Genomic DNA, 27,958 nt, shown 5'->3' with positions numbered 1-27,958 from the left:
GAAAATGCTTCCTTACAACTTGTCAAGTGCAAACTGGATGAGCTTTATCTGGTCCATTCCAACTCTCCAATGGCCTGAAGTGATTATTTTTAGTTATTTATTTTTCCCATCTTGGTTTAAATATCGAGTTAGTACACGTGAGTTTGAAGGGTGTGATGGCTTGCTTTCTCACACAGTGTGTGAAAAGCCTCCTAGCCAGACACACTTACATTTACTGTCCGTTATCTTATTGGTGGACGAAAACTGAACACTCAGACTTCAACTGTCCATGGTTCAACTTGCCAATGATTAGAGTTACTCCAAAGGAAATTACTGCCTGAGGGCTTGTGCTGGAAGTAATTCCCTTTCAGGGGAATTACTGCCTTTTTTTGACTTGGTGTGACTGTGGAGTTGGTATATATAGGTTTTGGGGAATGGGGGCTTACCCTCCACACTGGGGGTGCAGGGGAGCTTGACTATTGCAAAAGCACTTTAAAAAGTGTTTCTTGCAATATATTTTCAGCAAATGTAGTTTGGGGATTCCAGTCCTTATTGCATTCACCTTCATCCACTCATAGTGGAAGCTTTACTGTTTTTGTCAGGTTGAATTCTCAATGAATTGTGTTTAGGGCTTTTGTTTCTCAGCAAGATGTAGCTGAACAAGTTATAATGGAAGTATAATGTGCTTAATGCAAGCAAAGAAAAAAGCAGAGAGTGGTATACTCAGGGAGTTTATAAAAAGCATGCCACCCAAAAGGTATAAATAAAGTAAAGTTTTACTCTCACAGTGCCAGCCTTTTTTCAGTGTAATTACCTGTTACCTATTTTTCACTATAGCTATATAAAATAAAAATAAAATAAAAATAAAATAAAAAGCTGCAGTTTCACTTAAGATCACATGACAACTGTAGCTGCTATCTGAAAGAAACAGTTTCTGAGGATTAATGATAAGGACATTTAACCAGCATAGTCCAAAGTTTGATCCTGTTGGTCTCCGTTTATCTCTACTCAACTCATTTAACTATATACTGCTCTTGAAGTGCACTTGCAGAGAGGCAGTTGTGACTAGTGGGCTCACCTGGATAACAAACAAATAAAACAAGATGGAGTATCAAATGACTACAGAAACCCAATTTGTGTTAGCTATAATTAATGAACCATTATTGAATAATAACATGGTTTATTAAAGCCGTGGTGGTGCAGCGGTAGCATTGTCGCCTCACAGCAAGAGGTTCTCCTGTTTGATTCTTGGCTGGAGCGCATTCTGTGTGGAGTCTGCATGTCCTCCCCGAGGTCGAGTGGCGTTCAAAAGACATGCGTGAATGGGCGTGCCTTCATTGAAGGTTGGGCATCAAGCTGGCACTCGGCACCGTAAAAATCTACTGCCAATCATTAGTGGACCGGAGTTCCGCTGTAGCGACCCCTAACTGGGAAAAGCCGAAAGAAGAACAAACAATTGAATAATAACATGGTTTGCCTGTTAATGAAAAGTGTGTGCTGTTTCACAACACAAACTAAAATACATGTAATTTTTGTGATATGTTAATTCATTTAAACTGTATTCAGTTGTGTCCCTGTTATTTATTTGTTTGTTAATTAGTAAGGCTTATCAGGAACATCTGGAATAGAGGTGTAATTAAGTGACTTTTTAAGAGCTGCACAGTATGTAAGTGAAAAGCAAAGATTACAACACAAAGCTATGGAACACATCATCATGGACCTAATAAACAAGGATATAGGGAATATCCAAACTCTGGATCCCACACAGTTCGGTTTTATGAAGGGTAGCTCATGCCTGCGCAGCTTGGTTAACTTTTTTGAGTCAGTCACCAAAGCTGTGGATGAAGGCAAGGTGGTTCATACAGCCTACCTTGATCTGGCCAAGGCCTTTGCTACCATTCCCCACTCAGGAATCGTAGAAAAACTCACTAAGCTAGGCATCAACCCCTATATCACTAGGTAGGTTGCAAACTGGCTTATAGATAGAGCCCACAGTGTGAAAGTAGCTGACTCCAAGTCAGACTGCCAACCAGTCATGAGTGGAGTCCCACAGGGTTTGGTCCTGGGTCCTCTCCTGTTTGGTATCTACTTTTCTGAAGTCCAGGCCACCAAGAAGGGACTCTGGCTGACAAAGATTGCAGACGATTGCAAGTTGTGAGCTATTATTAACTCCCCAAGTGATGTTGAAATCCTACAGAAAGGCCTCACTGAGACCAACGATTGGTGTCAGAACCATGGTCTTAAGCTCAATGCCAAAAAATGTGTCATCATCCCCTTTGGGAAAAACCCCATTCCCATGAATTACCATATCGATGGTAGTCCACTGAACACAGAAGGCGTTATAAGAGATCTGGGAACACAGGTTGACAGCAACCTCTCTTTTGACCACCGCATTGCCGCTGCATTCAGAAAGTCCTATGTGGCACATCTCATTATTAAGGGTTTTGCATCCAGGAAGAAAGAGGTCATTGTCTCTCTCTACTCTTCCTTCATTAGGTCAATCATGTACTACAATGCCCCATTTGGCATGTACCTCACTAGACACCTGCACCAACTGGAGAGGCTGCAAAAGTACCTCATAAAGAGGATCCTAGGCCTTAAACACTTGTCCTATATGGACAGACTCAAAAAACTCCAACTATTCTCTGTCTCATATCACCTACTTAGAGGCGATTTCTGCTTGACTTACAAAGCCATGTCTGACCCAGCTTTGTTAGAAATTCTGCATCCAAAGAAATCCCAATCCCTCCACACCACACACTCCAGAGACCTTAACCTCATTACCACAATCAACAGAACGTGCCGGAGGGACAGGTTCATAATCAAATAAACCAACAAATCTCCATTGAGGGCTTGTGTAGCCGAGGTACCAGAGGAAGTATGAAATAAAGAAAAGAAGTTTAATCCTTTTGCTTCCTGACTACAGTTTTTTTGAGTGGACAGGTTCATAACCCAGAGACTGCCCATGCTATGGAATAGACTTCCCATACATGTCAAACAGAGCACCTCACTGGCCCTCTTCAAGAGGAATCTTAATAAGTGGATGGGAACTAGAAAATTCACCCCGGGGATTACTCCAGTGGCTCTACTCGACAGAGGCACTGGGAACTAAGGTCGGGTGGCACGATGCCAGGGTAATCCTATGGGCTAGGCTTGTAAAGGCTCCAGGGCTATTAGCCTAGTACACATCTATGAACCTATGAACAGGCAGTTGAATGGAGCACATTAGCAGCTCATATCCTTAACCAGTTGTGCAATGCTGGCAATCATTTGTGTAATTTATATATTTCTTTAATATGATTTGTTTATGAAGTGTGGACAGCTTTCAGAGATGGGGGTAGGTGTCCACAGAGGACTAATGTCATCCTGTAGTGCTGATTATTATGAGTCTTTGTTTTTAATTCTGTCCTGGATGCACATAACACGGCAACATGTGCTTCTCAGTATTCATTTGAGATACATGCGTAGCCCCATTTTGTGCAACTATGTCAAAATTAAGAACAGTAACTTGCAGTAATCAGTGCTACACTATGGCATAAAACTGTGTCTGAATCTCCCCTGCTGTATACACTTAATAAGGCTGGTATGTTGAATAGGTTAGAGTGTTGGAAGACAATTGAAAGTAGGTAGTTACTTGCCTGACAGTGGCCTTCAACTCTTTTTTAAAAAAGGAGGATTGTAGTGTGACAAGTGTTTGTGTTTTTCTTGGTCCCTGATATGATGCATCAGGAGTTATGCCAATGCACACCAGATCCAGCTTGTATGTCACACAGAAACACAGATGACAACCTCCATATTGTTTGGTGCACTATTCAGAAAATGGTACAACGTGCACTAGAGGAATGTTGTCTAATGGTGCTACTACTCCATGTATCACTACTGCTGTGACATCCCAAGCTGTCATACAACACTAAGGCAAACTTGTAGACCAGATATGAACCAGGATGTAACCCTTCATCAGAAAAGGACACAGGCAGTCATAAAAGTCATGTAATGTGGCGGTGAAACACGTATCATGTTTATTAGAACTGGCATATTTATATGTGTATGCAGACAATTACATATCTTTCACCACATGGACAGCTATAATGGTGTCATCTTGCTGGAGTGTGTGTCCCTAAATGGAATACTCCTCTATGCAGTATGAGTACAACTATAGTTAGGGTACCTGGCGCTGTCTGCAATTTGCAGATCTAGCAACCCGTCTGAGTTAAGGCCCAAAAAAAAGGTTTGTCTCCTTTCAAAACAGTAGCAAAATACTTGCAAAAAATGTAACAAGAAGCTTGATACAGCTAAATACAGCATACAAAATTCTGAAGCACCTCAACACTGACCACAAATGCAACATTGGCATTCATTTCTGAATGCAGAACCAAGTGATCAACATTTGACAGCCACCCCCCCCCCCCAAACACTTTTCACCCAAGGCAGCTGTCCTCTTCACCTTGCCCTAGCAATGTCTCAATGCATGATCACAGTAGGGGCACCTGTACACCACTGAGTATTGAGTTCCAGTCAGCATCCTGCACAGTGCAGTAGCAGTTTGTAATACTGAAATGTGCTGACATCAGTCCTGGATTAGCACAGTAAAATGAGATTTATTTATTTTACATTTGTTAACCGGGGGTGTCTGACTGAGACGAAATGGCCCTTTTTCAACAGAAGCCCAGGGAGAAAACCTCCACATAGAAAAATTACAGATACATTTAAATATTTAGACATGATCAGTATACAAACAAATTACAATAGACATGTTTTTATAGTGGTATGCATCACATTAACAGTTACAGTGGAGAGAACAAACAAGGAAAAATAAAGGTAATTAATAGATTTGTGGTGTACAGCTGAAATTTGGAACATAGGTAGAATACATACATAGTACACAGGTACAGTACATACATTGTACATTAGCCAGTGTTTGTGAGTAAGAGTGAAAACTATTATCAAGTACTCTAGGTTTAGTATGTGTACCTAATGAGTACGTTAGGATGAGAGGCTGATGTGGTTTAGTACATAGACATTCTGAAAGAGACATATACATTAGCTGTTTCTTTGAGTCTCATAAAAACCAAAACAAAAACAAAAAAAAAGGAGCTGTGGAACAGTTCATGCTCCATATAACTGTGCTCCTTAGGATAACACTGTAGCCACCGTTTGTGTAACAGCCTGCAATAAAGAATTTCTTTCACACACAAACGCACTTTAAATAAATACAGAAACACTGCAGTCACAACTGCAGAGAAAACTGAAAAGTCCTAAACCTTTGAATTGCCCATTACAGAAGGAGACACCAGCTCTAGGAGTGATTCCCTGTTGAGGAGAGCAGTAGACAAGTCACATACTGCAAAAGTGTGCCAGACAAATTCAAAGCTTCTGCAGTTTACACTTAGGAGGGAAGCCAACAGAAAGTTTGTTTTTCAGTTTATCTGCACAGAGAAGATAAACTTTACATAGCATTATGAATTAGTATACATTAAGAAATTATGTAAACCTGTCAAGTGAAGGACTATATTTTTAATGACTTTTGCTTGATACCATTTGAAAAAGCTTGAACAGTTATATGACGTGAAAGCAATATCAAGTTTATTTTGATTATATACAGAATACTTGTAAAGGACTTAACTGTTACTGAGAGTATTTGTATTGCTTTATTTGAGTTTTATTAAATTCCAGAACCTCAAATTTGGGTAATATTTTGTATTCCTGAGATACACAGGTCTGCTGAACTCTTCCCTCTCAAGACACACCATGGTTGCGACAGTCTCTAAGGTTGAACCCCTTTACATTAAATAAAATTTCAAACCATTCGTTAGGGGAAGTATCCTCATTTCACTTATTTTCACTAATTTTATTGGTTAAATTAAGTATCATGGAGATTCAATAAAGCCTACACTGTCATTTTCCACATGCTGTGACGTACACATAGCAGCAATGAATTTCAGATTCAGTAAGCGCCGTGTAGAGGCATGCACCCCTGTGCTAACAAGGTAAACACTGTGGCATACTAATTACAGCATAAGCAGTTGAAATGCATGCTAATCAACCAATCCAACATGATTTAGCTGTTCAACAAGCTATAAAGCATCCATGAAGACACCGTGCTGTTTTTTCCTGCAGATTCCAAATCTTTTGGAATACGGACACAGAAAGAAGTCTACATGGACAGAATGTTAGGAGCTGCTGCTGCTTTAGTTCATTTGTTTGTGCTACAGGCTGAAGCCAATGCTGTTGCCAATAGGCCTAGGCCTAGAAGGAGAAGAGTTTTCAGGCCTGTTTAACTTTTCACAGCCTACATGATGTGGAAATTGTGGAGCACTACAGGGTGCACACGGACACAATGCAGAAACTCTGTGACCTCTGCCATCCTCAATTCAGAGCCAGAGCCAACTGAGGGGAACCCATTCCAGTGGAGACAAAAGTATGTGTAGCCCTTAGAATCTTAGCTACAGGTATCTTTCAGAGACCAACAGAGGACATGCTGGGGGGCGTCACAGGCATCAGCATCCAGGATCCTCCACCAGTTCCTGAATGTTATGCTCCAACATGGCAGTGACCACATATATTTTCCCCATAGTTCTGAGGAGAGGGCCAGAAATATGCAGGAGTTCTACTGTGTAGCACACTACCCTGAAGTACTAGGGGCCATAGATAGCACACACATGTAGAAATTAAGGCAGCACTCAGGGAACAAGGTAGGCTCTACATTAACAGAAAGGGCTACCATTCAATCAACTGCAAACTCATGTGTAATGCCAAGGGAATAATCTTGAACATGTGTGCTGGCAACCCTGGCAGTTACCATGACTCACATATCTGGCAAACCTCCCAACCATACTCGATGCATGTTAGCGGGGATATTCCACAGCGGCATTTACTGGGAGATGCAGGCTATACACTGGAACTGTGGCTGATGACACCCACCAGAAATGCACACACCCACGGAATTAAGCCATAGTGAGGCACATGCTCAAACCAGACGTATCATAGAGCATGTGTTTGGGCTACTGAAGTCATGGTTCTGGTGCCTTGATACATCTGGGGAAGCCCTGCAGTACAATCCATGGACATGTACAGAAATATTCACAGTATGTGCCATGCTACACAACATAATCCTGAGAAAACAGCTTCAGCAAGATCAGCAAGGGGAAGGGGCAAACATCCCATCACTAATGCCAAGGTCACACAGCCACAGGCAGATGAGGAGCCACAGGTGGAATCACCAGCTGCTGTGGGTGTAGGTAGACATAGGTGTGCTCAGTATGCCCTTGTATTGGCTAAGAGAAAATGCATAGCATAATCACTCATCACTAAGGGGCCTAAAACCTTCCTCCTACTCACATTTATATAGTAACATTGATGCCAGGCAACTCACACAGCCTTTAGCTTCCCATGTATTAGCTGTGTCCTGCTTGCATCAGAGTCAGCCCTGAACTAAAACTGTGTTAACTGCTACATTTACTGAACCTGGAGTGTATTGTTTAATAATACGAGTGTGTGGCATATCCTTATATTTCATTACATGGTCCAGTAAGCCAGTAAAAGGTGGGAGATTTGTACAGAACTTACCTTAACATGTGACAGCAGAGACTTAGTTGACTTATATGCGTCCATTACTAAGTAGTACGCCTCAGGCATCAAAGATTCACAAGTCATACCTCTCAAAAGTACTGATGGTCACTGCATGCCCTCAGTTTAGCACCATATGTTTGTACTGAAAATCATTAAAGAGAGAAGTTAGAAAGTAATGATTCACAACCCTCACAAGATCATTCACTATAAAGTTGTGAAATGTTGATGCTATCAGCTGTCTAAATGTCTAAGGCTGATGTAAATCAAAGGTACATTTATCAGTTCAACACCACAAATGCAGATGTACTAAAGACTAAGTTAGCTATGCACCCTGAGCATCAGACACGAAGCTTATGTATCCTTGAATCCAAAATATAGAAAACAGGGGTATGGCACAGTTATCATCACTTGCACAGGGCACTGTGGGGGTAGGGGGGCAGGAACTCTAGGCAGCATGTGTGTGTGAGTAAGAAAGAGAAGCAGCCAGACATTTGGATAAACAGACAAATGGCCAGTGAGACAAAAGGAGTAACTGTTGTGTGTGTATCTGTAGGGGTCCTCCAGAGGAAATTGGTGTGTGAGTTTCTGCATTAACATAGCCAAGCTCTGTGCTGGCTGTATGTCTTGGTATGTCGGACAGGTGTGAGCCATGCATGGCAGAGGTAGCAGTTCATCATTATCATCCCCAACCACAAGAACTGTATCTGCAAGGAGTTGCACTGGCATGTCCACACCCACGGTCAGATGCACTGTTGCTACTTGAATGTGACTGATGTTTGCTGGACAAGCTCTCTTCACGAGGACAACAAGGACCATGACCCCATGGCCTGCCATGTGTGAGTGTGGACAGCATACTCACTGATGGAGCAGTGGAAGTACTGCCACTATGGGAGCATGATCAGGCACAGCCACATTGGCTGACAGCCGATGATGTGGCTGACCTACTCCCACAAGGATGCCATTCCCCTCCAAGCAGACATTCCATTACAGACAATACTCGTTCCATGACTGATACCCCTGGGCCCATCCCAGAAACCCCTCATTCCAAAGTGTCATTCATCTAATCCATTGAATCGGCAACATAATGGAAGCAGTCACGCATGTCAGACTGTGCTACACCTACAGCTGTCAGCATTTGTCTGGAGCGCCTATGGGAATGTGAATGTACCACCATGATGGCCCTAAACATATGTTGAGTGGCATGGGAAAAGACACCTGCATGTGGAAAAGGGACAGTAGGCCCCCCTCTGAGCATCCCTATCAGTCCTCCTGCATGGCAATTCACACACACTTTGGCTACGGCCAGACACAACAGGCATTGAAGTTGCAGTAGCCACACTTCCCTGATCAATGGCCTCACCCTCCACTTGTCCAATATCTGTGGGCTCACTGGACTGGGTAGGAGTAGGCCTGCTAGCTGTGTCCGATGGAAATGCAGAGGATGGCCTGTATGTCAATCTCTGTGTCAGATTCAGTCTCTGCACCCCCCGACCGTGCCTCAGTTTGACTACCATCATCAGAGCCTGCTGAATACACTGACATCAGGTGGCAGGGGGTCCACACTCCCACTGTCATGATCACCTGTGATAAAAAGCAACAAACACAGGAAGAAATTAATACCTGCACTGCTTTCATGCAATATATGCTAACAAACTAACATTGCTGTCACTACTACAGACAGTACAGCAATACACACAACAGGTCTGAGATCAACATCACACACTACGATATTTCTTTAAAGTGCTCACCAGTACTGACATAAAAATGTTTGGTTTACCATCTGCAGATGGGATACTCCGCTGTAATCCAGACGTCCTGGAAGAAGTTAAGCAAGAGGTAAGGGCAACATCATCACAATTAACAGTAACACAGGGGGTAATACTTTTACCTTTTATATGTCCATTAACTATACTTTCAACAAGAATGTGGCTGACAACTGCAACCTAAGCTAATAAATGTAGTAATCTTCAACCCCCCCCCGAGAAAAAAGACATGTGACATAGAATTACTGTAGCGATTTGAATTGTTTTACTATACAACAGTATTCAACTGTTCAGATACCAAAGCCTACCTGGAAGCTCCTCCTGGGAAATGTTTGCTGTCTCTGAAGCTGTTGCTCCAACATCCAGGACATGCTGTACTGCACTCTACTGGGACGTCTGGATCCATGAAATTGGCCAGGAACTCTTCATTAGCTGTTAGTGGTGGTTCCCTAGCAAGCCCTCCGCATTAACCATCTGGCCACAGCCCACTGCAGCTGCTCTCCTCCGTGCAGATGTGATCATGTCATTGGCCCTGTGGTGCACCTGCCTATATGTCCTGACGTGGCCACCCATGGCATTGACATCATCAATTATCTGACACCATATTTGTATCTTACATGCCATACCTCCCCATCCCCTTTCCAGCAGAAAAGCACCTTGTTGCCTAAAGGCATCTGCAATCACCTGGTTTTCAGCATCAGTGAAGGGGGGGTCTCCGAGTGTCCAAAAAGACAACAGAAGTATCACATAATTACAAAATAACTGTTTCCAGATAAAACAGAAAAGGTAAGCAGTCAGTATTACCCGCTGGAGAAACATAAAACAGTCTAGAGATGTGAAATACTAACAACAGGCAGGATGCAAAACAAGGAGAGTAACAAGAGCAACATGTCCTTGTTTGTGCCATAACAGCAACTCACCTTTGCTCCCCTCCCCACAAAAGAACAGACAAACAACCCATTTTGCTAACAGACCATCTTTGAAATGCTAAAAGTGCTATCAAAGGACCTGTCCTTGAAACATTTATACATATTTATCACACAGCATTCCATTTTCATGTATTGGTACTTATGTATACCTCTGAAATGGTTTAACAAACATGCCCATGCCAACAATACATTTCTAACTAATGGATGCAGATAAAAGTGTAAACTTCTTTGCTTCAGATTTTTCTCAAATACATTCCTGCAAATGCAGTATGTAGGTGACAGAATGGAAGCATGCCTTCTGAAGTTCAATACACCTCTGTACAGATATATCCTGAAGAAGAAGCATTTGTGCAGTCTTCCAAACATATGCACCTCTCCACACCATCAGTTTGCTTAGCTACATGGTTGCCTTTTTATATGGTGTAAATTCAGGGCTTTTAGCACAGTGAAGATGCAAGTGAGGTGTAAACTCATTAGAATTGCTGAATCCCAAATAGCTCAGTGTTATTAATGGACTGCAGCTGTGAGTGTTTACTGTACATAACAGCACTGCAGGCTGCCTTACTTCCACTGGATGTGTCAGGTCAGATGTAGAAAATGTTACATGTAGGGTTGGAAATGTAAGTAAGCAGCACACAATTCATAGGTTGTGTTACTTAAGATCCAGCCTGCCCTTCCTTTGTTACCAACTACATACATTATTTCCATTTAATATCCTCACTCATTTTAAGGCCAATGGTATAGAATGGCTTACACAGTGTATGTCTCAGAGTACTGTTGAGATAACTGACAAATGACCAACAAACACAGAAAGGTAAGATAGAGCTGCATATTTGCAAGCAATAATCATAACAGGTCATGTGATCACTAAGCGCACTGCATCCAAATATGATAAATGTACAAATAGTTTATGATTTGATATCACTGTAGATTCTGTTACAGTTGGTTGTGTGAAGAATGACTTCATTTATTTGCTGCAAAGCTCTTTATCTGGTAAAGAGGGGTAAGGCACACATCCTGTGTTCTGAAGGTACATTGCAGTGAGAGTTCAATTCCAGATCTATGTAGACATATCCTCATATGAGCCGTCATTTTCTTGTATGTATGTCATACATTTCTTCCTCATTTCAGTTGCTTGCCCCATCCCCCTTTTTTTCTTTTTTCCTTTTCTGTCTTTGTCTCATTTTTTTTGGGGGGGGGCAAAGTGCAGTCACAGGAATGGACAAAATGAATGGAAGGTTTGCCTGTGTTTATCTCATTTGTGTGAAGTGCATAAGTGAGCAAACTGGTGAACTGGACCACCCAGGAAACAGATAGGACCCAGACAGCCAAAAATAGAAACCAGATACATTCAATTAATTCTATTGAGCATTACACAAACCTGGTAAGCAGCATTGTGCAACATTTAACAGCAAGACTTTAACAATAATTACCATAAAATAGGGAATGTCATGTAACCAGTCCTGTGACAGCAAATGTAAGGGCTGGAGTACAGATGGTCCTGAGTTCTAGCACAAGGTGTGCAACCTTTTTTTTTTCACTGTTTATATCAGTGAACTGAAAGATAGATAAGTGTTTATTTCAACCTTCTTGTGGCAGCAGGTGTAAGCGTAGGACTGCCATACACATGGTTCTGGGTTTGAATACAGGATATTCCATACACTTTTATTGTTCCACTTCCCAATGTAGTCACTCTCATTTATAACACTTGACATAGTAGAGCTGATACTAATTATATGTATGAGGGCTAAGGCACTAGTATTGTGTCAGTTATTTATTTATTTCTTTATGTATTATCACATTTATTATCAGATGTGTGACTGTAGGTATACTGTGTACTATATTCCTGTAAGTATAATTCTGCTATCTGGACTGGCATAGCCTTCACATTTGCCTAACACACATACACAAGTGCCTGTACATCCAATAACCTTGACATTACAACTGCAATTAATGCCTCACTACTTGGCACTGTTGCACTCCACTTGCCATCATGCAAACAGTTTCAAACAGTGTGTGCACTCCCAGTAAACACGACAATTGTTATTGGTGGGAAAGGATGACTCTCTATTGCTCTAGATTCATGGCAGACATGACAGGCATTTGTGGGGAAGGTGCCAGAGATGGGGTGTCTAGGACGCCAAAATGATTATTGAACTCCTAGTTAAGAACCACCAAAGATGTTGTCTTTGACAAGAAGAAAAATAGGAAAGTAATGATTAGATGTTGGTTGTAGTGCATATATAAATAAATAAATAAATGATGGTACCATTAAAAGTTGCAGATAGCTTTTTTGGTATTTTATAGAGTTGTATCAAATTGAGTATGCATATCTCAGCTGTAAAAGCAAATATGTTTGCACTAGTCTGTAGCACAAACCAAGTTTCCACCTTAGAATATCAAATTTTTATGTTTGCATTAGTCTGTGGAACAAGTCAAGAGTACAATATTAGACTTTATTCAGAGGTTGTTGGTTCAAAAACCACACTTCCCCACTATACAATACTGTTAATTTTTCAATAATATTTAAATTTAAATTAAAACCTCTATACTAGTGGCACAAATGCCCTGCTGTAAATTGTAATCAGTATAATTGGAACACGCATATGTACAATATATGCACACATCAAGGATTACTTGCTGCAATCTGTAGTATAGTGCACAACTGTTAGGAGGTGGTAGTCTTAAATGTAAAAGTAAAGATTATAGAGTCAAATAATTTTATTAATGTATTGTATGTCACATATGAAGGTACTAATCTTATCTGTATTTTTTTTCCTCTCATCACAACCATTCCCTCTCTTTTTCAATTTTATTTTTATTTTAATTCCTATTATTTATAATGAAGTAGTTTTGCCATTATTTTTATTTTATGAATATTTTATTTTATTTTTATGTTATTTTATTGCAAAATTGGTTTCTATTTTATTTTTAATTTTTTTTAATTTTATTACATGTCATCAAAATGTGTCCATTTCATCCATGTGTAACACCTCACCAAATGCTTCACAGCACAGAGGGGTAGGCTTGCCCCACAGAATCCATCCCCCCCCACTGGCTCCAGCACTGTTTCCCAGCATGTCTGGGAGCCAACCTGGCAGCACTGCCTCTGCTGCCCCTGCATTACCTGCCCCCTCAGGTAGTCCTGCTATGGAGGCTGGTCCATTTGTTTCCTTTGGAAGCAGTGGCAGAGGTGGTGATTTTATCACCTGCACAGAGTTGCCAGGAATGGTGGATAGGGTTGTACACTGCACTGTCGGTGTATGCCTATGCTGGCTGGAGATGCTGCTCTCCTTCATTTTACATAGTACCAGGAGGAGGAGACATCAAGCACTCCAGCCAGCAATGGAGTGAATTGACAGTGATGACAGTCCAGTGAGTTGGGACTTGATTCTCACTATCACCCAGCTTGATGACCATGGGTTTGGGATGTCCCCACCCTCACCCCAAGGATGATGTCCCCCAACCGTTTGTGTCCATCACCATCCCTGTCTTTTGTCTTGTTTGTCTTGTCTCTCTGCAGTTGTTTCCTCACCTACCAAACTTACCTGACCCAGACATTCCTACATCCCTTCCCAACATTCATCTCTCTCTCTCCCAAAAAAAAAATGGGGACCTGCCCCCCTCCAAAAAATTGTCCCATACATAGCTTTCCATTTCTCACATATGTCTTCTTGACGCGCTTGATTTGGTCCAATTGGACACGATCAGTATTTTTCATATATGTTCACTACACACTGTTAAAGAAATGGATAGATATGGTTCTTTCCTGCATCCCTTCTGCACATTCCTGCCCTCTTTTCCCTTTTTTCTTACCCGTGCTTGCTCATCATTTCATCACTGTCCTACCTATCCCATTTCACCTTTTTAATGCATAATTGCATGAAGGTGCACATCACTCACCAATGCACAGCAATGGTGAACAGCAGTAATGTATATCAGTGTATTTAAAAATATTATATACACCTGTAAAAGTATTATATACACCTGTAAAAGTATTATATACACCTGTATTCAAACCCATAACCATCTGGCCACAGCAACAACAAATGTATCAGTGAATTAACATGTGCTGCCACAGATTCAGTTATACAGCACGTGAAGTTCATACACTCAGTACTAACTGTCAGAGATTAGCAATGCTTTCCCATTGTTCTTCCCCCTACTTGCTCCCTATTTCACAACTTTCCTACATACCCAGTTTCACCACTTTAAACTGGTCAAAAAATAACATCACACACAACACATATAAGTTACTGCAGAAACAATGGATCCCTTCACTTTTTGGACTCCATGTTTATGCAGAGGTGCTCATCATGCACCAATGTGCGCGACAGTGAACTTGGCAAACAGCTGCGATTACGGCCACACACTGCTGGTTAACACTGTTGTGCTACGCCAACACACACAGCACACATTTACTATAAACAATTCATTTCATTGCAGTATCACTCTGCAGTTGAAAGTATTTCAAAGTGCCAGATATACCTGGATTCAAACCTAGTACCATCTGGCCCCAAAAAGGAATGTATAAATGCATTAACATGTGTTTTCACAGAGTTTGTCAAGCAGTAGGTGTGTTTCATAGACTCAATACTAACTGTCAGACATGCCTATACATCCATTTCATGCAGGCTTCCCAACATCTTCTCTCCAACATACCCTGATGATGTCATTCACTATACATTGACCCGCAGTCTTGTAAAAGCAGACTTATGTCATGGCACTTGTGTAAAGTACTGTGCTCTGAAGTCTGTGTACTTAGGTAGCAATTCTATTCTTACTGTAGATAACTGTGCGTGAGCTGTAGCTTGACATTACAGAGAGTGTTTTACACCACAATGTGGGGCACTGTTATATTCTCCTAAACAAACACTGCTGATGTCATCAGCTATAAAGTATTGTCTGAGACACTCCATGTCAGACTTGAACTGTGGTGCTTGCATAAAGTACTGCATTCTCTCACCTGTGTACTTAGGTAGGGGTTCTATTCTTACTGCAGTCAACTGGGTGTGTGTTTGTGTGTATGAGCTGTTGCTTGACATTGCAGTGAGCATTTTACACCACCATGTGGGACATTGTTATCTTTTTGTCAACAGACACTGCTGATCTCATCAGTTATATCAGATTTTTGGATATGCAGTACTTCCACCAGGGCAGGGTCAGAGACTGGCCTGGAGACTATGCTGATGTCACCTCATTCTGTACAATACAATAAAGTTTACAACAACATGGCCTTTAATGTATCCACATATATCATGGCATGTTTTTCTAGGCCCTGTGTTATCTTGCTGAAACAGCCCTGTGGTCTCTCCAGCTGCTGCATGTGTCTGGTAAGGTACATGCAAAAGAGGGCATCATACTGTAGTAGTGTTCTAATGAGGTTTGACTAGAGTGCTGTCATACAATCCTAAGATCTGCATATGATGGCGTGACTTATGATGTGCACAACATAGGCTTTCAATACCAGTGTGGACACTTGGTGGTCGAGGTTCATATTGCTATCTACATGTGTTCCCAGTGCTTGTATCACTGGGTTTTTGCATAGCAGGACTGTTGTCATTGCTGTGATTAACATGGAATTCCACTTTTCAGACAGGCACCATAAGAGACATACATTTCTGCATTTATTTGTACATTGTGTGGCTTTGTCACCATTCAGTTGTCTGTGTTAGCCCCTCCTGTACTATGTTATTATCATTGGTGGACTCAGTGATTGCATCCAGTATGCAAGAATCAGCAAACTTGGTAAGCCAAAGAAAATATACTCATACCTTAGCCTGAACTGTAGAGAAATAGAGTCCAAACAGTGAAGGGCCAAGCACAGATCCCTTGGGTTTTACCAGTGGTGACAGGCATACTGGTACAGGATGATTCACTAACATTTACAGTATGTGTTCTGTCAGTGATCCAGTGGGTTACCCATCAACTGATGTAAGGGTTAATCCCCAGCTGTGAGGGTTTCTTAATGATACCTGCATGGGGGATTGTGTCAAAAATCTAGGCCAGATAACAATAGGCAGTATGCACTGTCTTACCTTCATCCAGGCCTATCACACAGAATCAGTTTGCTGTGACAACATCACCGATCACCTATGGCATGACTCAGCACATACACCTACCTGACACGGTTGAATATACACTTCAACATACCCTGCACATGGGTTATGTTCCCATCCAAGGGTGTACATCAGCATGTATCTACCTGAGTTGGGGGGCCAGCACCTGATGCATGCATGTATAGAGATATCCTGATTCTTCTCGACTGTGTATTACACCAGCATGTCTTCATGGACCTCTTCTGCATGTACATTAGTAATATTCCAGCTGTGTGCAACAGATTTGTGTGAGTAGTTAATGCTACATCAGGTCTGTTACATGTGCTAGATGTCCTCAAAGAGGCCATCAATGACATACATGATGACAACAATATGATATTGTGGAACTTGTCCAGGTCAAGGCATTTGACAGAAATCCACACTGAGGTTAGTCAGTTTATGGTCATCTGTGGCCATAAACAGTTATATCACCAAATGGGTAGACCACTGTATCACATACATGGCATCTCACTATATTGAAATGTGTGACATGACCTTTATTTCAGGTCCAGTGATCAGGTCCAGGGCTGTCTGCTAAGCCTTTTCCTACCCATTACTTAAGTGATGGACATCACAGATTATATACACATGCTGTGCCCAAATAGCTGCCTGAAGGACTACAGGTTGTGGGCAGTCATCGACTCCAACTGTGATATTAGTCTAATACAGACAGTATCAACACATACCAAAAACTGCTGTCACAGCCATGACAACACCAGCACTGAGAAGAAACATGGGGATTTCTTGATTCAAGAAACAAACACACCACCCAAGTGTAACATGGACATCACACCCTATAATCAGACCAGTAGCTATGTGACTCATGTCCTGGGGTAGATAGTATGTAGTACATCCATCAGCATATGGTCAGACTGCTGACAACTCCCTTGAATGTAAGACAAGTACTGGATATACGAAGGACATCCACATCAGAGGCCATAATAACTTCATGGTCCCAAGCCATCTTCACACCAATAACTGTGTACAATGCACCCTTCTTCGTGTACCTTCCTACACATCTTCCAGTGATGTGCAACTGAAGTGTACCAGCTTTGTCAAAGTGCGCTGTCACACAGCTTATTGTCCATACATAGGTATTCTGTCTGTGAAATATACATGAATGTGAGATGGTGTGGAACACCGGTAAAGTTGTTATACCAGATGCATGTGTGCTACCTGTTCTGCTTATGCACACACAACATAGGTGTTTGACAACATTAATGGCATGTATATCATTTGTGATAGTGTTGATTGTGCCATGTATATATGCCATGTACACAAGGCAACTAGCGTGTATTGCCTGTAGCATACAGGTATAGCAGTGTCCCTCCTAACACCTCCAGCAGATGTTACAGTTCCAGAATAGTGTGCATGGTTACCCTCATAGAGTGTGGATGTATCATAATATGGTCTATATTATATCCTCGAATGCTTAAAAAAGAGAACGCTGATTGATCAAACTTATTTTCGCGAAACTGCAAAATATCGAAGCAGCAGAAACTCACATTTTTTCCTAGCGAAAGAATTTGGTTGTCCGTCTCTGTTGCTTTGGTATTTGCAGTGTTATGGTGGAAAGTTACCGGTCGGATTCAGGTAAGGGTGCGATTGTGTGGATGTGAGTGTTAGGGTGATTTAGGTGAGTTAGGGTTAGGGCTCGGGTTAGGTGTGTGTGCGATTGAGTGGACATGAGGGTTAGGGCGGATTTAAGTGAGTTAGGGTTAGGAAGCGAGTGAGGTGAGTGTGCGATAGTGACGGACCTTAGGGTTAGGGTTTGGGTTAAGGTAAGTGGGTAGTTAGTGGTGTGTGCATAGTTTAGTGTAGGGTTAGGTATCAGATTTTAGGTGTATGTGTGTGGATTTCTGTTTGTTTGGTGTGCTTGTGTTGTGTGTATGTGTTTTGGATCAGCGATTTTTTTCCCTGGGAAAAAAATCGCTGATCTGGCAGTTCGAGATTGTAAGCTTTCGCTTAAATTAGGTCGATCAATCAGCGTTTGCTTTTTTAAGCGTTCGATGATATAATATAGACCCTCATAATAGTTGTTCAAGTGCCTTTGAACAGACTCATCTGTTATCACTGTACATTACATATGTTATGTCAGAGGCATGGAATTACTAATGGTGTAACTCTGATATTGTCCATGATTGTGGTTGTTTCTTGTAATGTTTTCCATGATCCTTTACCTGTCCCCAACTTTCTGGAGACCTCTGCTGACAGTATACTCATATTCAGGGATATCAGTTTACACAGCTTCACAATATGCACCTCACCCATTAGTATGTCAGATCCCTGATAGATGTCCTCTGCATTATCCATGTAAGGGTGCTTATCTCACACAGACATCCTCCCCATTGTTATGTCACCTTGTGTGACAGTGACATAAAATACATTTTCACTGTACAGTCCATACAGTTCCATATAGATATGTGATTGGTATTGCTGCTTCAACCATCTTCCAGTGACATGCCCTCCTCTACTGTACATGAGGGAGTTTTATCTGTCCTCTTTCCCTGTGTTCATTCCTACAGTTCATCTGTGTGTCCCTATTCAATACACACAATTCCCCTAAGTGATCATTTTACATGGCAGTCCATGTCCTGTTACAGATAATTAATGCAGCTTCAGTACAGAATGCCAGGAATGGGATATCACAATACTCTGCACTGTAGGTACATTGTCCTGTATTGTGTTTGGACCATGTACTTCACATTCATACCTCTCAACTGTCCAGATGTTTTCCTTGTCAAATTTGTGGCTTTCTGACATATCATTGGGATGATCTCAGGGCTGACGTGACTCACTATTCCATACATTTGAGTGCATACCTGTCAACTGTTCTGATTTATGCAGAATGTCCAGATTTTGTCTCGTATTTGTGATCTTTTCCTCATAACATTTTGGTTTTCTGGTACATCATTGGCGTGTTATTGCTGAGTGAAATCAAAAGCTGATGACATACATTTGAGTTTCAAACTTCATGTTCTGCAGAAAGGTTGTGCTATTGCACAACCTATTATTCTATTAAATTTCTAAGTTTTGAAGAGCAGCATTAACAATAGGCCTTTGTCCTCCCATTATTTATCGCTTTGTCCATATGTCTTTCTCAAAGAGTTTGAGAGGTATGTTTGAGTTTCATTCTAACACATTTCTATCCGGGATCTATGGAAAATATGTCCCTATTCCTGGTTAACTGTCCTCACATTATGTTGGCCTTTTTGCAGATGTATTGCAGATTGACAGCTATCTGTGAAGCCCTGGTGATCATTGTGGCATTCCGCACAAAACCGCGGACCGCAGCTGCTCTGCTTTAAACAGAATTGTATCCGTGTTTGCTTACACGGTTTCCTGGCCAGCAACACTGTTGCCAGCCACAAAACCTAGATTAGGCTGGCTTGCTGGCTAGCATGTTATAAAGGGGTTTATACCTAGTTCCTTAAGTTTGTTAACAATGCCCAAGTGGATATTGTATCAAATGCTTTAGTCAAATCTAGGTAGGCAGTATGCACCATTTTCCCCTCATTCATTGCCTTAGTGACCTTTGCAGAGAAGTTCACCAGATTCAGTAAGGATGACCTTCCTTTGACAAGGCCAAACTGGGATGGATCCAGTGTCTGGAGATCTCCTATTTCCTTGTTAATAATTTCCATGATAATTATTTCCATGGTTTTACAAATATGACTAGTCAGACTAATGGATCTGTAGTTTCCAGGATCTGTTGATGGTCCTCCCTTATGAAGAAGGATGACTGTCACAGTCCCCCATTTATGCGGTATAAAGCCTGTTTTAAGATTATAGTTAAAATAATGACTCCAGAGGTCCTGATAAGTCATATTTTAGACTGTTTAGGAGGCATCCTGGTATGTTATCAGGGCCAGTTAAGCCAGTGTTCTTGGCTTTAGTGAGTGCAGCCAGTACATGCTTCCTAGTTTTAGTTGGAGGGGTTATGTTTGAGGCTGTTTTTGAGGGGATAATTGGCGATGAGAGGTGGGGTAAAGTTGGAACTGAATCTGTCCCCTAGCAGATGTGCTGTATCGCCAGGCTCAGTGACTGTAGCACCATTAACCACCAGTTCAGCACATTGTTGTGTGCTGCCTTTGAGATTTCTGACATAGCTGTAAAAGACTTGTATTTCACTTGGTAGGCTATCTTAACTTCAACATTAGCTCTGCTTGACCTAATTTGCCCTCTTAGTTGCCTATTTAGTTTGATGAGAGAGTTTTTATCTTTATGGGAATTACCCTTCCTGATTTTTTCCATACTTTTTTCCTTTTGGTGTATATCCGGTTTAATTTGGGATACCATCAGAGCGGCTTATTTCTGGGGCTAGTGCTCGGCTTACTTCTGGTAGGTACAGCAGAATCTATAATAGCAATTGACATGTTTGCACAGAGTTTCTGAGATAAATTCAGCACAGGCTGCCATGTTCTTGGGGTTTGGAGGGTCACTGAAATTAGACAACCCATCACTTGATAAAAGGTAACTTGCATTGGAATAGTTACTAACTGTTACTGCTTTTAATGGGATTATGGACTTGATTTTGACTTCAAAGGAGGCAGCTTTATGGTTGGACCTTACAAAGGAGGAGAAGACTTTGGGGGGGGGTGCAGCATTCTCCTATATATGGGATCATGAGATCAAGTATGTTGGAGCCTGTACTAGGCATATTCACTATTTGGTCAGGGGTGTTTGTATTTATGAAGTCCAGGAATCTCTGTGCCTGTAGATTTGAGTCACTGTAAGATTCCCTGTCTTAAGAGGGGTAATTAAAGTCTCCCGCGAGTAGGATGTTAGGTTGGATGATAAGTTTCTCCACTAGGTCAAATGTGCAATGTAAGCCTCTTGGGACATGGAGGGCGATCTCTAGCTGTCTAGGATATGGCACTGGATTTTGCCTATGGTGATCTGCACATGGAGGAATTCCAGCACATCATTCTGTTTGACCACCCTAGGTGTATGCTTGTTATGGATGTATATTGTGACACCTGCACCTTTAGTCCTTGTCTGTGCAGCTACTGGTTTAAAAGCGTGGAAGGCACTGAAACCTTGCACTGCCTGGTACTCTCTGCTGCTTTAAGCCATGTCTCAGTAACTGCACATATGTCTACATTCTTGAGCATGAGGAGGGCTTGGAGGGAGTGTATTTTTATTTAGGGCCCTGGCATTGAGCAGTAACACCTTGAGGTTCACTTAAGTTGATTTTGCTATGTCAGTAGGTGTGCAAATTTGGCATTGCCTAAAAAAGCCACTATAGTAGTTGATAAAGTTTTAGCCAGTATTGAAAGCATAGATGGGAAAGGTGCAGACCATCCTTGGCAAAGCAACGTGTCTGTTAATCATGTCCTCCCAAGCTAGCAAATATTGGATCTCCTTAGAATGACACCAGAAAGACAGCCAGTTGTTGAAATCAATCATTTTTTGCTCATAGTGTGACATCATCCTCAATGATGGTAATATGCTACTCAATGCTAGGCTCATACCAGCCTAAGACACACCATCATAAAGCTCCATAATGGCATCTCAGGTCATTTACACCTACATGGACTATGCTGGAGTCATACTGTGACCTGTGGCATAATGTCGTGAGTGCATGCATGATTTAGCTAATAGTTATTTTCTCCTTGTTCAGCCTGGTTAGAGGGGCTTCAGTATTTTTTACAATGACGTTCACTATGACAAGAGTCTTAGGAAGTGTGTTTTCTTGCCTTAGGGGGCTTAATGTTTGGGGCTGCATTGAAAGTGTGTGGTGTTAGGTGTTGTTTTTTCTGAGTGCCTTTGGGCTTACTGAGGCATAGCTTTGACAATGGGCATCTAGGTGATCTTTGTTGATTAGGAAGATTGCTTTTAAGTGCCTTATCAATTATTAGTCTATATGTGTGTTGTCTGCTATGTGAGGTAGGTGTTGTGTGCATGGTTTCGACAACCTGATGTGCTGTTGTATGCTGGAGTTTAACTTCCAGTGTCATTACATAAGTAAACCTCTCACGTACTGTGTCTGGTTCTTTAAGGATCAAGTGGTTGTCAGTAAACATGACACAATTGCTACATTATCTCAGATGGCCATATCCACCAAGATGGTTACAGAGAAGTTAGGAAATTGCATATCTATACTCTCCAGTCCTATGATTGGTGAGCTACAAGTGGGTGATGTATTGGCATAACACTGTGACTTCTAGCCAGGTGGAAATAATTCATAACCCTAAAAAAAGGGGTGGTGTATTGCAGTTAGAAGGCTATTAAGGGTGTTTTACTGGGGCAAATTATGCTAAACAGTGCTAAATTCTATTAAGTTTTAATATTTACAGAATTCTGATTCAAGTAAATCTGTCGGTATTGCCACTTGATGCCCATCTAGCTGCTCTAAACTTGCCAGGGCACAATATATTTGCTGTATATTGCTGCTTTACTGAGTACAGTTTTATGGACCATTCTACATGGAAAAATTGCTTTCTGGGTGTTTGTTACTGTATAGGGTAGTGCTAACCCATGCAAGCATGCAAAATTTATAGCAGGACAGAAACAAAACTAGCTAATGAACCCTCTTGTCAATAAAATGATTACACTACAATTTTTTTTGTGTATTTCCCAACTCAGATAGAACAAGCAAATTCCTGCTGCCACAAAATAAATAAACCAAGAACCTTCTAAGGTAAAAACATAGTTGAAAAGACTCATAAGTACAATGCTAACACAAACCAATTAAACAGCTAGCTGGAAATCCCTTGCTGAAGGCAATTTCAAGACAGTCTTATAGCAGTAACAGTGAAATCTACACCTAAAAGTAGGAAACAGTAACAGTCACTCAAAATAACTTAAAAAAGGTGTGATTTAGCAATAAAAGTTACATAACTTTGCCTGGATGGCACTGGATACAAGTAAAACACTTAAATTCAGGCTAGGACTCCAAGCTTTGCTGAGCTCTAGGGAAAAAAGCAGGAGACAAAATGTAATAAAAAGGTTTACTCAAGCATTACTGGTTTGCTGAGTGAGCAATCAGTATCATGGATCTGTGGAAAACAATGAGTGGGAAGAGTATATAAATAGCTTATACAACAAACAGTAGCAATGAAAGAGGGAAGGGAGGGACTTTGGAAAGCAGATTACAATATGGGCTGGACGCCAGAGACACAGCCTTATAAAACCACAGCAACGAAAGGGTGGGAGGGTTGGGAAATTCTTTCAAGTAATAAGTAGGCTAGCTAAAGAGGCACCCAATCAAATAATGGCAATATTGAAGCCCTTTCAGATACTGTATCTTACTGTGTTAGTGGGGAATGGGCCAGACACAGAATGCAACATTAAGCAGGTAAATAATAAGCAGAATTTAAAAACACTGAAGCACAAACTGGAGCAGAGACAATTCTCTCACTATTCATAGGTTCATAGGTAGGTACTAGGCTATCGGCCCTGGGGCCTATACAAGCCCAGCCAAAAAGGTACCATGGCTTTTGCCACCCAAGAAAATTATTTTCGTGTGCCACTGTCGAGCAGAGCCACGGAGGTGATCCCTGGGGTGAATTTCCTATTTCCCATCCAATCATCAAGATTTTTCTTGAAGAGTGCTAATGAGGAGCTTTGTTTGATATAGATATGTAGTTTATTCCAGAGTATGGGAAGTCTCCTGGATAGGAATCTATCCCTCCGGCATGTTCTGTTTATTGTGGTGACAAGGTTTGGGTCCCTAGAGCATGCAGCTCGGAGGGATTGGGATTTCTTTAAGTGGAGCATGTCCAACAGCTCTGGGTTTGACATAGCTTTGTATGTTAGGCAGAGATCACCTCTGAGTAGGCGATATGTGACGGAGTAAAGCTGGAGTTTTTTGAGACGGTCTGCATAGGGCATCTGTTTGAAGCCAGTAATCCTCTTTGTGAGGTATTTTTGCGGCCTTTCCAGTTGTTGTAGATGTCTTGTGAGGTACATACCAAAAGGGGTGTTGTACTCTATAATGGGTCTAATGAGTGATGAGTAGAGGGGAACAATGACTTCTTTTTTTCTGGATGAGAAACCTTTTGTGATGAGGTGTGCCACATAGAAGGATTTCCCGACTACTGTGGTGATGTGATTATCAAAGGAGAGACTACTGTCCACCTGTGTCCCAAGGTCTCTTATCACACTTATCTCACTTTCGGTGTTAAGTATACTACCACCTATGTTGTAGTTCATGGGTGCAGAGTTTTTACCAAAGGGGATGACAATGCACTTTTTAGCATTGAGCTTGAGGCCATGGTTTGAACTTCTACTACAGTTTAAGGCACTGGACTATGCAGAAATTTACAAGTAACACTAATTATGGAAAAAAAAATATTTTTCTTTTGGCTGTTCCATTAGGGATCACCACAGCACATCATCTGTTTCCATTTCTTCTTGTCCTCTGCATCTGGATCTACCACACCAACCAGCTGCATGTCATCTCTCACCATATTCATAAACCTTATCTTAGGCCTTCCTCTTACCTGGCAGCACCATTCTTAGCATCCTTTTCCCAATATACCCAGCATCCCTCCTCAGCACATGTACAAACCAACACAATCTTGCCGCTCTGGCTTTGTCTCCAAACTGTCCAACCTGAGCTGACCCTCTGATATACTTATTCCTAATCCTGTTCATGCTTGTCACACCCAGTGCAAATCTTAACATCTTTACCTCTGCCAAGTCCAGCTCAGACTCCTGCCTTTTTGTCAATGCCACAGTCTCCAACCCATTTAACATAGCTGGTCTCATTACCCTCTTGTAGACCTTCCCTTTCACTCTTACTAGTACCCGTCTGTCACAAATCACTCCTGACACTCTTCTCCACCCACTCTATCCTGCCCATACTCTCTTCTTCACCTCTCATCCACACTCACCATTACTCTGTACTGTTGATCCCAAGTATTTAAACTCACCCATATTTGCCAACTATACTCCCTGCATCCTCAGCATTCCTCTATCCTCCTTCTCATTCACACACAGATATTCTTAGTCCTGCTGACCGTCATTCCTCTCCTCTCTAGAGCATATCTCCACCTCTTCAAGGTCTCCTCAACCTGTTCCCTACTCTAACTGCAGATCACAGTGTCATCTGCAAACATATTTATGGGAAAAATGCAGTAATAAATGACTAAGGCTCAGATTTGGCAATAGTAGTAGTACACAGTTCTGCCACAACTGTGAATCAAACTACAAGGCTATAGTTCACCAGGGTTTAAAATACAAATGGATAGCTTTTACAAGTGATTCTAGTTTTGGAAATAGAAATGCAGAATAATGCAGAAAATCTTCTCACAACTGCTAGTACACAGTTCTGCCACAACTGTGAATTAAACTACAAGGCTATAATCCACCAGGGTTTAAAATATAAATGGATAGTTTTTACAAGTGATTCTAGTTGTGGAAATAGAAGTGCAGAATAATGCAGAAAATCTTCCCACAACTGCTAACTAAAACACAAAATCCCAGAGCAAACTAAAAATGCAAACATACAACTTTTGGGGCTAAAACACAGAACAAAGCAGAAAAGTATGAAAAAGTATCACCACACAGGTCACTATAAATACAAGTTAAATATTTATGAAAAATTGAAATAATTAAAATAACCTTATTCTATTTCATGTTTGATGGAAAACTTGTTACTAACAGTTCTGCACCTCTCCAAGTCACGTATACAAGACCCTAGGTGGGGGAAATAGCAGGCTAGCTAGAGAGGCATTCAATCAAACAAAGGCAATATTGGAGCACTTTCAGAAACTTTAGCTTAATGTATTATTGTTCTGTTAATGTTGTCAAATGTTTGATTCCCCACCACAAAACCACACTGATCCATGTCTATCCAGTTTGGCAATATAGTTGCCATTTATTTACCTATTATAGACATAAACACTTTATAAACATGATTTACAATTGAAAAGGGCCTATATTTATATTGGTCTGATGGGTCTTTACCGTCTTTATGTATTGCAGCTACCACTGCTTTCTTCCCGGATATTGGCGCTTCCCCTCATTTTAAAATATTGTTAAACAAAACCTTCCAGATCTTTATCAATTTCTTCCCTCAAGCTTCCAAACTTCCACAGGAACACCATCTATCCCTGGAGACTTTCCTGCAGCTTGGTTATACATCAGTGTATCTCATCTCCTCCTATATTAACTGTTAATTGTTGAGCCTCATCTACTTCTAGCCTTGGTATACCTAAATCTTCCACAAATATTTTCATTTGTGCTTTTTGCTTGATTTCCACATTCCTCTGTTTTATACAAATTTTAATAAAAATTACAAAACATCTCTAATACCGCTAAAGGATCTCTGATTATTTTTCTTGATATATGCTCCTAACTTTAGCGGGTCTATATTAGATCAGCGAACACTTAAACAAGCGAACACTGATTGATCGACCTTTTTTAGTGAAAGTTAAAAATATCGAAACAACAGAAACTCGAATGTTTTCCTAGGGAAAGAATTTGGTTGTCCGTTTCTGTTGCTTCGGTATTTTCGGTACTGTGGTGGAACGTTACAGGTCGGATTCAGGTAAGTGTGTGATTGTGTGGATGTGAGTGTTAGGGTGGGTTAGGTGAGTTAGGGCTAGGGCTCGGGTTAGGTATGTGTGCGGTTGTGTGGATGTGAGGGTTAGGGCGGGTTTAGGTGAGTTAGGGTTAAGGAGCGGGTAAGGTGAGTGTGCAATAGTGACGGACCTTAGGGTTAGGGTTTGGGTTAGGGTAAGTGGATAGTTAGTGGTGTGTGCATAGTTTAGTGTAGGGTTAGGTGTCAGATTTTAGGTGTATGTGTGTGGATTTCTGTTTGTTTGGTGTGCTTGTGTTGTGTGTATGTGTTTTGGATCAGCGATTTTTCTCCCTAGGAAAAAAATCGCTGATCTGACAGTTCGAGATTGTAAGCTTTTGCTTACATAAGGTCGATCAATCAGCGTTCGCTGATCTAATAAAGACCCACTTTAGCAACAAACTTGACTTTCTACATTCTGCTGCCTACGTCTTTGTGCTAAAATTTTTTGTGCTGGATTTTCTGGATTTATTATCAACAGCAATCTTTCTAAACTGATGCATATTATCTAGACACTTCCTTATTTTATCTTTAGCACTTTGTGTTTGCACCTCTTCTTGTTCTGTGAGATCCCCCTTTATTCTTCAATACTTGAATCTTTGTCATTCTAAGTAATTCTTTTTACTTCTTAAATATATCTCCTTTTCTTTTACTTCTACTCTATTTTTAAACTCCACATTCATTTCATCCCACTCACAAGCTATAACGTCTGAAGAAATGTCTATATTCCCTAATAACTCTCAAGTAATTTCCACTATCCTTTCCTTAAATTCATTGCTTTTTAACAGGTAGATGGGGAAGTGCCAGTGTCTCATTTGTACTTTATTACCTTGTATTTGTATCTTAGTTGATACTGGTGCATTATCTGAAATAGTTATTGGATGCATGTCAAGGCCTTCAGTTAAATGCACATACTCATGTAAAATATAATTTCTGTCTAGTATAGCCCAGTTACTGTAGTTTGGGGAATAATATGCAATTATGTAAATTTTCTACTAGCTTCTACTGCAGATTTCTCAACTGCCACTGAACACTGATATGCTTAAAGAAAAATATTTATTACATTGTAGTCTGTCATTTTTTAAAGCCCAC

General features: G+C 41.1%; 1 protein-coding gene across 2 annotated transcripts in view; it reads left to right on the top strand.

The window, feature by feature from the left end:
* Window positions 1-27,958, top strand: part of LRP11 (LDL receptor related protein 11) — a 730,391-nt gene that overhangs the window by 511,645 nt on the left and 190,788 nt on the right. The window lies entirely within an intron of this gene.

The sequence above is a fragment of the Protopterus annectens genome, chromosome 1.part0, assembly GCF_019279795.1.
Source record: "Protopterus annectens isolate FY-2018-M chromosome 1.part0, PAN1.0, whole genome shotgun sequence".
NCBI classification, from domain to species: Eukaryota; Metazoa; Chordata; order Ceratodontiformes; family Protopteridae; genus Protopterus; species Protopterus annectens.
Note: the sequence above shows the minus strand (reverse complement) of the source record. Positions and strands in the feature narration are given on the sequence as shown.